This window comes from Elaeis guineensis, chromosome 5, assembly GCF_000442705.2.
Source record: "Elaeis guineensis isolate ETL-2024a chromosome 5, EG11, whole genome shotgun sequence".
Lineage (NCBI taxonomy): Eukaryota > Viridiplantae > Streptophyta > Magnoliopsida > Arecales > Arecaceae > Elaeis > Elaeis guineensis.
Window position 1 is genome coordinate 114,324,223 of NC_025997.2, and position 13,651 is coordinate 114,337,873.

General features: G+C 33.0%; 1 long non-coding RNA gene across 1 annotated transcript; it reads left to right on the forward strand.

The window, feature by feature from the left end:
• The first annotated feature begins 1,485 nt into the window (after positions 1-1,485).
• On the forward strand, positions 1,486-12,883 carry LOC140857851 (uncharacterized). Its single transcript, XR_012141250.1, has 4 exons — positions 1,486-1,630; positions 1,937-2,087; positions 11,901-11,969; positions 12,632-12,883. It is a non-coding gene; the product is annotated as an uncharacterized lncRNA (long non-coding RNA).
• The last annotated feature ends 768 nt before the right edge of the window (positions 12,884-13,651 follow it).

The window sequence follows — 13,651 nt, forward strand, 5'->3', positions numbered from 1 at the left end:
CATGGATGTCTGCTCATTTATTAGTGACTTTCTCGATGCTGTAGTTGTATGATTGATCTTTTGACCTGAGATGACACTACTGCTCGTAGTGAGACTGCTGGAGTTTGACTGACACATCAAAATGGATCTCAAGATACTCTTGTAGTGGATTTTGGCGGTAGTTGGTTCACTGTAGGAGTGAGATGTGCATCAAGATGGGATCTATCGACCCTAGTAGAAGGGAGTAGTCTTATGGGATTTAAGAGGCTGGATCCTTAAGTCTCGACCATAGCATTATGATTGATGAAAAGAGTTTTCATAGAATCACATATGGACTCAAGCTGATTGAATCTATCATATGCTCGATGTTGAGATTTGACGATTCATCCATGACCTGCCATCTGATCGAAACTCATGATAAAGAGACTGTATCATGTACTAACTGTAATTATAGGTTCATATTTTATTCTACTGGATTGTCACTACATACTGTTGGTGTCACTGGTAGTTGTGAGACTCACAAAGATCATCTTGATGATCAATGATCCTTGATGGGCTGAGTTGAAATTATTCCAATCTATTGAAAAATATTTTAATGATATTGTGATAGAGATCACAATATATCTCACTATAAGACAGAATAGAATATATAGGATCACACATAAAAGAGATTTTTGACTGATCAGATGGTTGAATTACGATTATGAATCGTAACAAGAATTGATTATCAATTTGATTGATAATCGATCCAATGCAAATGTTGTATTATATAATTTACTAAAGAGTTAGTGAGTTATAGAAGGATTAATTAACAATAAGATTACTAATGGACTCAATTTGATTGAGTAATGGAGCTTGTATCAAGTCCAATTTGATTGGATTTAATTTGACTCATTTTGAGATTAATTTGATCAACCCTATAGGGTTATAGGACACCCCAAAAGGATTGAATTATTAATCTCAATTGAATTAAGATTTGGATTTGATCCAATTCTTAATTAGACTAGGATGTATGTATTCCTAATTAGACTAGAAATCTTCATTTTCATACTGCATCAAATTCTAATTGGATTAGGATTAAAATTCAGCACCAAGGAAGAATACAATAGGACTAAGATTCCTCCTCCAATTAGGAGACATCTAATCTAAATTAATTGGACTCCAAATCAGATTTTAATTCTCATCTTTTTGAGTCTAATCTGATCCTAATTTGATTAGGATTCATTTCGATTTAATTTGAGTTTAAATCAAGAGTCCCATGGGTTTAAAACTCTTCCTTTTCTTGCACCAAAAGGAGTCCAACTTCAAACCAGTTTTGTGCACCATAAAAGCCCACACCCCAAACCAATTTAAATGCCACTTTTTCTCCTCCTTTTGAATGTGTAAGAAAGAAAAAATATCCTCTTAATCATCATGAAAAATCCAGGCAAATTTGAGTTTTTTTGGGCGTCACAAAAAAAATCAAGAGTCCTAGATGTTTTGGACTCTTGATTCCTATCCAAACTTGGTCTCTATCCCTTCCCTATTTAAACTCCACCCCTTGGATGGTTTTAGAGGTGATTAGCATCAGGTTGGGATGCCAAAAAGGAGGCTTGTGCGTGGAGAAAAAATCAAGGAGAGAGGAGGACGGCGTGATGCTTCTGGGCGTGAGGTTTGTTATGGTTTCTATCTCTTCTTTCTTGCAACAACCAATTGTTGGTTGTTAGGACATCATCTTCTCTCCCTCTTGCCATGTTTAGACATGATTGTCTCCTCCTTCTTTTATCCAAAATTTGGATAAAATTCTTACATCTCTATTATAGAGATTTGGTACATGGATTTTAGGAAGAAAAGAGAAGAAAAGGTTCTTCTCATGATCTCTAGCTTAGAGATCAAGATCTTTCTACATCTTCTTGTTCTCTAAGAGTGTCTTAGGAGAAAAGAAAATTTTTAACTATCAAGATGTGATCTTTGCAAGGGAGCTAGCACCTCGATGAGATCAAAAGATTTATGATCAGATCAAAGTCTCGTATGGATACTCGTAAAGATCGGGCGCTTGTGTGGCTAGAAAGGATTTTCAAAGGACATCCATGATCATCTGTTCACATTGAAGATTGATCCATGTCCAGGTATATTTTTATTTATTTTTCTCTATTTAATTTTTATATTTGAATCTTATCTCACATATGATGATTCTGATTATGGTTTGAAGATATGATCTTGTGCATACTTAGATTAAATTAGATTTAATCTGAAAAAATTTTAAATTTCACTACATACTCTTTTTACAAAATCATGCATGCATAAAACCATAAACTTTCAACAGTGGTATCAGAGCCACATCATATGCATGAGATTTAGATTTAGATTTGAAATCTGTAGAAAAAAATTTTAGATCTGAAAGATTTTGATGTTGTTCTGACATAAGGTTGCCCGGACATAACTTGTTATGCTGTATGGTTGTCTTAGAACGATATTAAAATTTTCAATTAGATTGAATTTTAGATCTAATTTTTTCAGCATATATGTGATATATATTTTGTTATTTAGAAAAGGAGTTTTGAGATCTATTTTGATTCATATATATGATATATGAAAGTAAGTTTAGGGCTAAAATTTATTTCTATGACCTGAACTTGTTTATGATACATATTTGTATGCATAATCTGAAATTATTTTGAGATCAAAATTTACTCTTTATGCAAAGAATTTAGATCTGAAAATTTTGATTTAAGATCTGAAATTAGTGTTTGCGCATGAGGGATTGGTTATGGATAGATCAAGTTACGTCTTGTAATTGAATTACATAAAAAAGTTTTTGATTTGATCATATTGGGTCTAAATCGATTTAACAGTTGATCAAATCGAGTCAAGTATTAATTAGGGTGAGGTTAATAGAGCTTAAGATCCTTCAATTATTATGGATCGAATCGATTGATACCCATATGTAAAATCAATTAACTTAAGGACCTAATTCGGTTCTATGGCTCGAGTCTGATTCACCTAAGCTGATCTATTCGGATCAATTGTCCAATTGGTGTCTAAGGCAAGTAATTGAAAGATGATTATTTAATTGATTTCGTTCGCTTATCTGATCAATTTATTGGTGTCTAAGAAAAGCAACGGGGGGACCTCTACTAATCTTCACTTATCTGGCCAATTTGGAAGATTGAGTATCAATTATGGTTGCTTGGTGGTTTGATTAATCCCATGCCAATTACATTAGTTATATGATGATTGATTAGATGAGATCTAAACTCAAATCTTTTCATAAAATATTAAGTCTAAGGTCTTCTACCATTTAGATATACGGGCGTGCTACCGACGTTGATTGTTCTCGACTGGTTATAGTGGTTCAATTGCATCGAAAATATGTAACTACTTTATTAGCAAAAAATTACTGTGGGGTAAAGATGGGGTTGGGCCCAATAATTGTTAAGTGAGGGACCCAATAACGATTTTGTGCCTGCTTGTGAATGGTGGGTCTGGCTTAATTAAGGAGTGCGGACAATAACTGTTAGGTGAGTCCACATGACTTAGAGATCAAGTGGCTGCAACATGCTTAGAGAAGCATCTGGATAAGTAGTTATCCACGTATCGGTATTTATTCGTGTTACCAATAACTGTTAGGTGAGGTACATGATATTGGTGGGATGCGACACCCACTAGAAATCTAATTGTCACATCAGAATTTTTGTTTCTTCACCTAAAAAGTGTGGGAGATCTGATAAAATAGTGAGAGTCTCTTTTTGCATCTAAAAGTTTCTAGAGCAAATCAAAAAATAAGTACAAACATTCAATTAGAATCTTTGCTCTCTGCTGTTCATTGTGTCAGCTTCCAACCCTCTAGCTTGAATCTTAGATATCAATCAATTAATCAAAATTGAGTATATAGACTGGCTCACAAATCTAAGAATTATTTTTAATTTAAAAAATTAAGTAATATTCTCTATCAGATTATTCTATTGTTAATGGTTCGTCCAACCCATAGTCAACGAACTATACTTGATGAGTGGATGGACAATGACAATTAAGATAGGTGCTATGCATGAGCATATGTTCACTGCCTACGATATGTTGATTCATCTACAAGTATTGTGAGGTGATCAGAGTCATACAGCGTATGTGATGCGTGATAGGCAATCAATCTACGATCGTTATTTGATAATGATCAAGGACATTAAGGAGCTCAAAAGGCTCGACATAATCATGCACAAAGAATTGCTTATGGATTTGATCCTGCGATTCCTGATTAGCTTATATGGGTAGTTTATTATAAATTACCACATGAAAGATCATCATGTCACCTGATCTAAATTGGTCAAAGTGTTGATAACAAAGAAACCTTGAAAAAGTTCAGAGATAAATACCTGGAGAGCCTAAAGAAATACGCACCTAGAGTAGGTATGTCAAGATTGCTCAATACTGTCCTTACGATTTTCTCTTCTTTCAATTGAGTTATGGACTCTAGTGTAGAGTTGATGAAAAGATCGAGAGCAGAAGAAGTAACCCTTGAATTGGCTATAAGGCAACAGTTGTTGCTGCAGCCATGGGTATTTGTCCTTTGCGATCATCGTTTGGATTTAGTTCTTAGAGATGGTCTCTATCATTTGCATGGTGATGTATATGTGAACTTAATTGAGCAATTAGTGAATGCCATTAGATCTGAGAGATCTAGAATTGAGATAAAATTTAAAGTATATGTGGAACCTATAGTTAAGTCGTATTGGAGAAAAAATGATTAACAAACTGAAAAAATATGGATTTGGACTCATTGACTGTTGAGTCAAATCTAGTTTGTGCATCATCTCTTTAAAAAAATACGACCAAGCTACTCTTATGGGACAAGAAGAAAAAGACCACTGAGATACTTATCCTTGTACATATTTGATGTGTGTAGCTCATGTGATGTGCTAACCAAAGAGTTGTCTCTACTTTGTATATGAGATACAAATCTGAAATTTTTGAAAGGTTCAAAGAATTTAAATGTAAGTAGAGAAATAAATTAAAAAATTTCTATAGATACTTTGATCGGATTGAGGATGTAATACCATTGAATTTTTTTTTTTTCAGTTGTCTCTTAAAATGGCATAGTTTCATATTGAACTGCTCTTAGTACATCTCAGCTCAATGAGATAAGAAGAGTCATGGGACTATATGAGATATGATCTGATCCATAATAAAATTCACTGATTTATTTTATTTCTTTAAGGATATACTTTATTTCTATGAAATTAGATTCTCTCTAAATATGTTCCTGCATCACCGTATGAGATATGACATGGTGAGAACTGAATCTTGATTATTCTAAGATTTAAGGATGTCCAGCTTGTATTTTGCACAGTACTTGGATATGTTAGAGGATAGATCTATAAAGCTCATCCTAAAAAGAGTTTGGGATACTACTTTCTGAAAGGATCACAATGTGATTGTGACTCGACATGCTATCTTCTTGAAAAAATTATTTTACCAAGATGAAGTAGTGGGAGGAAAGTTAAGCTCAAAGAGAGTGTCTCTGAAGAGCAACGAGCTTTAGGACCTTAAGAACCTATTCATCATGAGCCAGTAGATGTATATTCTTCCTCCACCTCGTACACATAGTAGGATCTCCAATCCTCTCAAAAGATACTCGGGTATACTTAATAGATGATGTAGAGAAAATCATTTCTCATAGGAGATGGGAGCATAGAGATGATTTCAGAACCTAGAACGAGGCGATGTGAGACATTGACTCCAAAAAAGGATGTGAAATAATTTTTTTAAGTAGAGATCTTTTGAAGATTTCTATATGGAATAGCTTATGAATTTTACTTCTTGTGATAGGTGATCACAAAGTCTATAATAATCTTGAAGTTGGAACAAGTCATTTGATGACATGATCAAGTTGTTTGATCAGAAAAAAAAAATTATGATTTTCAAAAGGATCAGTGGGAGTATCCAAAACTGACATTGGTGAAAATTTGGTTGAATATAGATTTCTCCATAAAAGATATAAAGCGAGCATCCTAAAGATTTATAGAGATAGATGCAATTGGATGCTTATGTTTTCACAGATAAAGTACATGATTGAATGCTGAAAGAGTTCAACATAGAAATCTCAAAGAGGGGTCTGCTATCCTCTCGGGCATAGTCTATGCCATGTAGTACTTGAATTGATTATACTGTGAATGTCACAAGTAGATATCAGTTGTATCCAGGCCGAGAGTGCTGGATTGCTGTGAAAATATCCTTAAGCTCTTGAGAAGTACTAAGGATATGCTCTTAATTTGAAAAAGGATCAAAGCTAGGAGTGGAAGGATACATCAATTCAAATTTTATATCTAATATTGATCGTAGAATATCTACATCATGGGTGTGTTCCTATGTCGATATTTTTGGAAGGATTTCAAATAATCGATCGATAAAAACTGAGTACACTATGGATGTGTAGGATATATTCTAGTTTTAATATTAGTTATAGAATTGATTGTCATGCCATTAGATGCCGTGACATTACACTGCAAAGATAATGGCACCATAGTCTTTGCTAAGGAGCCTAGGTCTCACTAGATATCAAGCACATAGAGCAGCGGAACATGCAACTGCCTCAAGTAGAAATATATAGAGATGCAGAGAGCAAACTTCACATGTGATGTGGATGATCCACTGATAGGTTACTTAGCCAACATAAGACTAAAAGCTTATCTTGTGAAGATAGGGCTTGGTACATGGCAGATTGGCTTTAATGCAAGTGGGAGATTGTTGGATGTATGTCCTAGAAGTCAATCTTGACTGACATATTTTATATCTCTGGGATATGATTTTATACTTATTAGACAGTTATATTATCATTCATGTTTATGTGTCTAATAATCATCCAAGAATTAACAAGATGATGACACATATTCTCAAAGAGTTGAAAATTTGAGGCATGTGTCATTGATGCTTAATTTTTAAATTGCCCCTGGTTATAGGATCATCATGAGGATGGTGATTGATCCGAATAGATCAGTGCACAGATCACTTTCTTCGGACAGATAGATCTCAAGTCTGCAGTGTAAAGATACTGGAGCGAGAGTGCAGGTGGTTGTTACAGAATAACTAGCACTGAGTGTGACCAACACGAGAAGTCACATGGTTGTCTGCTCACTCGTTAGTGACTTTCTTAATGCTGCAGTTGTATGACTGGTCCTTTGACCTGAGATGACACTACTGCTTGCAGTGAGGCTGCTGGAGTTTGACTGACACATCAACATAGGTCTCAAAGAGCCCTTGTAGTGGATGTTAGCGACAGTTGATCCACTATAGGAGTGAGGTGTGCATCAAAATGAGATCTATCGATCTTAACAGAAGGGAGTAGTCCTATAGAATTTAAGAGGTTGAGTCCTTAAGTCTATGGCCATAGCATTGTGATTGATAAAAAAGGTTTTCATAGATTCACATATGGACTTAAGCTGATTGAATCTATCATATGACCGATGTTGAGGTTTGACGATTCATCCATGATCTGCCATCTGGTCGGGACTAACGATAGAGAGACTGTATCATGCACTAACTATACCTAAAGATTCATATTTTATTTTGCTGGATTGCTACTACATACTGCTAGATGTCACTGGTGGATTGTTAGACTCACAAGGATCATCTTGATGATTAATATCTTTGGTGGGCTGAGTTGAAATTATTTCAATCTATTGAAAAGTATTTCAATGATATTGTGATAGAGATCATAATATATCTCACTACAAGACAGAATAAAATCTATAGAGTCACACATAAAAGAGACTTTTGACTGATCAGATGGTTAAATTATGATTATGAATCGTAATAGGAATTGATTATCAATTTGATTGATAATCGATCTAATGCAAATATTGCATTATATAACTTACTAAAGAGTTAGTGAGTTATAGAAGGATTAATTAGCAATAGGATTGTTAATGGGCTCAATTTAATTGAGCAATAGAGCTTGTATCAAGTCCAATTTGATTGGATTTAATTTGACTCATTTTGGGATTGATTTGATCAATCCTATAGGGTTATAGGATAACCCCAAAAGCATTGAATTATTAGTCTCAATTGAATTAGAATTTGGGTTTAATCTAATTCTTAATTAGACTAGGATGTATGTATTCCTAATTGGCCTAGAAATCTTCATTTTCATGCTGCACCAAATCCTAATTGGATTAGGATTAAAATTCAGTACCAAAAAAGAATACAATAGGACTAGGATTCCTCCTCCAATTAGGAGATATTTAATCTAAATTAATTAGGCTTCAAATTAGATTTTGATTTTCATCTTTTTGAGTTTAATCTGATCCTAATTTGATTAGGATTCATTCAGATTTAATTTGAGTTTAAATCAAGAGTCCCATGGGTTTAAAACTCTTTCTTTTCTTGCACTAAAAGGAGTCCAACTTCAAACTAGTTTTGTGCGCCATAAAAGCCCACACCCCAAACCAATTTAAATGCCACTTTTTCTCCTCCTTTCGAATGTGTAAGAAAGAAGAAATATCCCCCTAATCATGGTGAAAAATCTGGGTGAATTTGAGTTTGGTTGGGCATCACAAAAAAAATCGAGTCCTAGACATTTTGAACTCTTGATTCCTATCCAAACTTGGTCTCTATCCCTTCTCTATTTAAACTCCACCCCTTGGACAGTTTAAGAGGTGATTAGCATTAGGTTGGGATGCCAAAAAGGAGGCTTGTGCATGGAGAAAAAAATCAAGGAGAGAGGAGAATGGCGTGATGCTTCTTAGCGTGAGATTTGTTATGGTTCCTATCTCTTCTTTCTTGCAACAACCAATTGTTGGTTGTTAGGACATCATCTTCTCTCCCTCTTGTTCATATTTAGACATGGTTGTCTTCTCCTTCTTTTGTCCAAAAGTTGGATAAAATTTTTACATCTCTATTATAAAGATTTGGTGCATGGATTTTAGGAAGAAAAGAGAAGAAATAGTTCTTCTCATGATCTCTAGCATAGAGATCAAGATCCTCTTACATCTTCTTATTCTCTAAGAGTGTCTTAAGAGAAAAAAAGATTTTTAACCATCAAGATACGATCTCTGTAAGGGAGCTAGCACTCCGGTGAGATCAAAAGGCTTCTGATAAGATCAGAGTCTCATGTGGATACCTGTAAAAGTCAGACACTTGTGCGACTAGAAGGGACCTTCAAAGGACATCCATGATCATTTGTTCGCGTTGAAGATTGATCCATATCCAGATATATTTTTATTTATTTTTTTCTATTTAATTTTTGTATCTGAATCTTATCTCATATATGATGATTCTCGTTATGGTTTGAAGATATGATCTTATGCATGCTTAGATTAAATTAGATTTAATCTGAAAAAATTTTAAATTCCGCTGCATATTCTTTTTGCAAAATCATGCATGCATGAAATCATAAAACTTCAATAGGTACAAGGGAGTGTTATGATATAGTGAAGCAATGATCAAGGATATATTGCTCAATGGGACTCTTCTAAAGAAGCATCTCAAAAATTGCTAGATCAATTTGAGTAACTAGCTATGGATTGGAGGATATGATTTTACACGAATTGGAGTTAAGGCTATGACATCGAGAAGCAACTAGATGTGGATTAGAGGATGATAAGATTTTATACAAATTAGAGTTGAGGTAGTAATATGGAGTTTGTGTAGTTCTAACACTTTATGTAGATGATCTATTTATATTTGGTTTAAATTTAAAAAGTATTGAAGAAATCAAACCTTTGTTAAAACAAAGTTTTGATATTAAAGATATGGGTCAAGTGGATGTGATTTTAGGCATAAAAGTTACTTGACAAGATAGTAAAATAATTTTGACCAACTATATTATATTAAGAAAGTATTTCATCATTTTAACTATTTTGATTGTAAATCTAGCAAGGTACCTTTGAGTACCCAATCTTTAATAAAGAACTAGCAGGTAACCCGCGCTTTGCAATAAGACTTAAAGCGAAATACATTTAAAAATACTGTAATATTGATGATAAATGTTAAAAAGACATATTCTTTTGAGATCAAACAAAAATATTTTAAAATGCATGAATATTTACAACAAATAACAACATTCTTATTCTTTAAAAGTTGGATGGTCTTTGCTTGAGCTGCAAAATAGAAAAAAATAAATGTTAGATCACAAAGTTGCCCATCTCCTCAAACTTGTAAAAAAAGATGAAAATAGTAAGATAATGACTGTCCATAAATTACCCTACACAATATCTCTTAATAGCTGGTGGTAAAGATGGATCTCTAAATAGGGCATGAAAAATTTATTTAAATTTATTATTTAGAGAGTAGTAGGATAATAATAAAAAAATATGAAATGTTATTGAGCTATGGGCGATGGTGCTTTTGCAGTAGGACTTTCTGAAAAAGTTTAATTTGAACTTCCCTATCTGGGGTTAAGATAATAACTTCTTCTAAATTTTGAACCAATGAAGATCCAGCATCAGAATTATGATGAGGATCTATCAAACCAAGGCCATTCTTATCATAAATTTTTATTATTTTAAAATTTAAAGAATTATCATTAAGGTTCTACGAATCAAACATGACTTAGAAGATATATGTACAATCAAGAATCTTTTTCATAACTAGTGGAAGGGCAAATATGTCGGATCTTGAATCTAATACAAGATTAATAGATACTATATGAATGAGCTGGTAAGCCAATTTTCTAAATATAACGAAAGTTGTGACACCTGTATCATCTTAGATGGTGGTATTCAATTTGTATCTTACAAAGGATGATAGAACTTTATGGGATTCATTTTATGAAAAAAATACTAATTTATTGAGAGGACAAAATTGTGACATCCTAAATCGTGAATATGGTGACAATGAAGTTTGCATTCATATTTAGCATTTATCTATATTTATGGCACAATATTTCATTCATAATACACTTGAGCATTAGACTCTTAATTGATTAGTATTAATGAAGTATAAATTTATTGATACTTAATGAAAAAATTTATTAAGAGATTGAAGTAACAATAGTGATATTGAAGTTGAATTTGGATGACTATTTAAAGTAGAATGAGCTGATATTTAGCAAGATACTTTAGGTATGTATATATGTGTGGCATATTGTGATGAGCAGACTCAAAATTTAGATGAGTCGACTCATCTGTAGGAAAATAGCAAGTCAAGGTGGGTCCTAAATATTCTCAAGCTTTGATTTAAAAGGAATTCTTAAGAGGTTGATTCAACAGTTTTATTTTATAAAGAAAAAGTTGAAAACTCTTTTAGCACCACCTCAGCATATCCATTAATTACTGGTCTTCCATATGTTTGACAAGTGGTAAGTTGCTTTCTTATTTTATTTTGTATTCCAAGCTTTAGCCACATGTCTCTCTTTGTAGTTATTTTAATTTTTTAATTAAAATAGAAAGAATAGAGAGAGAAAGGGGCTGGAGAAGATAATATTTTCAGCTACAAATCAAGAAGAATTCAGCTAGAAATGAGGATTTCGATTTGAAAGAGAGATTGCTGAAATTGCTGATTTTGAAAAAAGAGAGAAACTTGTGTGATTTCAGCAGGATTTTAACCACTTGAGATAAAGATTTTAATCCTTAAACTAGATTTAAATTAAACCTTAAATAATTCCTATCAGATTTGAGTTTTTGGTAAATCAAATTAGGGATTTAAACTTGAATTGGAGGATGAAATTCTGCTACTAATTTTAATGAAATCAGTCTGAAATATTTTACCAAATGAATTGAAATTTGTATTAGCTGAACTTGGGATAAATTATGAAAAATAAAAAAACACTTGAATTGCTAGGAATTCATTAGTTTATATTGAAGTTTAACAAATCCTAAACTAGGATTAATGGAGTAGAACAAAAGTAAGATTAGTAGGGCTAAAGAATATGCATAAAAAGCAAAAGCATGCATTCTTATGTTTATATATCATGTAAGCAGTGCATTAATAAGTGTATACCAATTTTATAGGAGAGGAAGAGGGCTCAAGAGGTACTTTGGGTGAATCAAGCACTAAGATGGTGTAGTGGCTATTTAAAGGTGAGTGAATATTTCTATCTAATCTTGATATTTTTTTTACCATATTTTGCTATGAAAGAGATTAATTTTGAAGAAGAAAGCTAGATTTTTATTATTCTACTACTTCTATATATATATGAAAGCATGAAAATAGAAAGTGATTCTTATTTGAAATGTTGTTCAAGTATATGTATGTGTATGTGTAACCGATTTGGACAGCATAGTATTTTTGATGTAAAAATATTTTTGAATCTACTTATCAGTATTTGAAAAATCTATTGAGCATTATTTTGAAAAAACTACCTATAGGAGTGAACAACCTATAGGGTGTGCTACAGTATCAACGATACATACAGTAGAAAAACAGCCGATACCACAAACAGTAGAAAAATAGCATAAATTCAGCATGTCCAGTGGGGCTTAGTAGTATAAGTTGCTATGTATCGGCTTTCCATGAGAGTGGTGTAGTCGGCAGTAGCTCAGCAGTATTTTCTTTAAGCAAAATGATTTACTACATGGTTTTATTCTTGTTTAGCATATAAAAATTTTGAAAGTATATTAACAGTGTAAGTTATATGTTATGATAAGTATTAAAACTGATTTTTTTTGGTTTTCTACTGTTAGATGGATTATCCATTCACTGGAACTTAGGTCTCATTCTTCCTCACTTCTTTTTATTGCAGATTTGGAGCACTTTAGCCAGGCATAGAAAGTAGAGCATCAGCATCTATATTAGAAGGGGGTTGGTCATGTCGACTAAAGTGAAGAGCATATTTTTGGATATGTTAGCTGGTGAGAGGAACGTTTTGGCTATGTTAGCTATTGGAAAGAATATTTTGGGAGGTGTTGTATATTTTGAATTGTTAATCCATAAAATGTTAATATATTATACTTTAAAGCCACTTGTATACAGCTATGAAATGAAAAATAAAAGCTTAAAGTGTGTTTTGAATTATATTGAGCTGATTTGTGAATTATGTATAATTTGAACTGTAGCAGGATATGGTAGATGAATAGGATTTATTAGTAACTTATGAACCATGGCATAAGGTACTGATAAAATTCTTTTCAACTATTATACCCTTGCCCAGTTAAAGGAGTGGGGTGCGATCATTATTGGTATCAAAGTAAAGATAGTAGATGGCATGGGCATATGTGTAGCATAATCAAGTGCAAATTGTATTGCCTAGCTAATTAACTTAAAAAAGAGATGAGTGGTCTTCGAGTTGACTCGATTGGTTGATGAGTCGACTCGATTCTTAGTCGGTAGAATATGGCTTTTTATTTTTTTTGTCCTCTGAGATCGAGCTAGCTCGATTTCTTTTGGAGTCGACTCATTTCCTCTTCGAGTCGACTCGATCTCAGGCCGTAGAAATTGGTTCTCTATTTTCTATGGTAGAGTCGACTCGATTTGATTTTGAGTTGACTTGATGCCGTGCCAGTCATGTATACCAGCTTTCAAAATATATCGAAGTCGACTCTAATTCATCTTGAGTCGACTCAATTTTTTCAAGTGACTTTTTTTGCATGAGATTTGTCTCCAATTCATATTTTATTTGCTTAAGATGTTTTCAATTGCTTCTAATTCCATTTTAATGGTGTTTTCTATCAACAAAAATATTTTTAAGAAAAATTTGAAAGGTAATAGTGTACCTTTATGTTTCAATATTTGGTTGTTAGTAAAATCATCTTTGAGGTTAGCA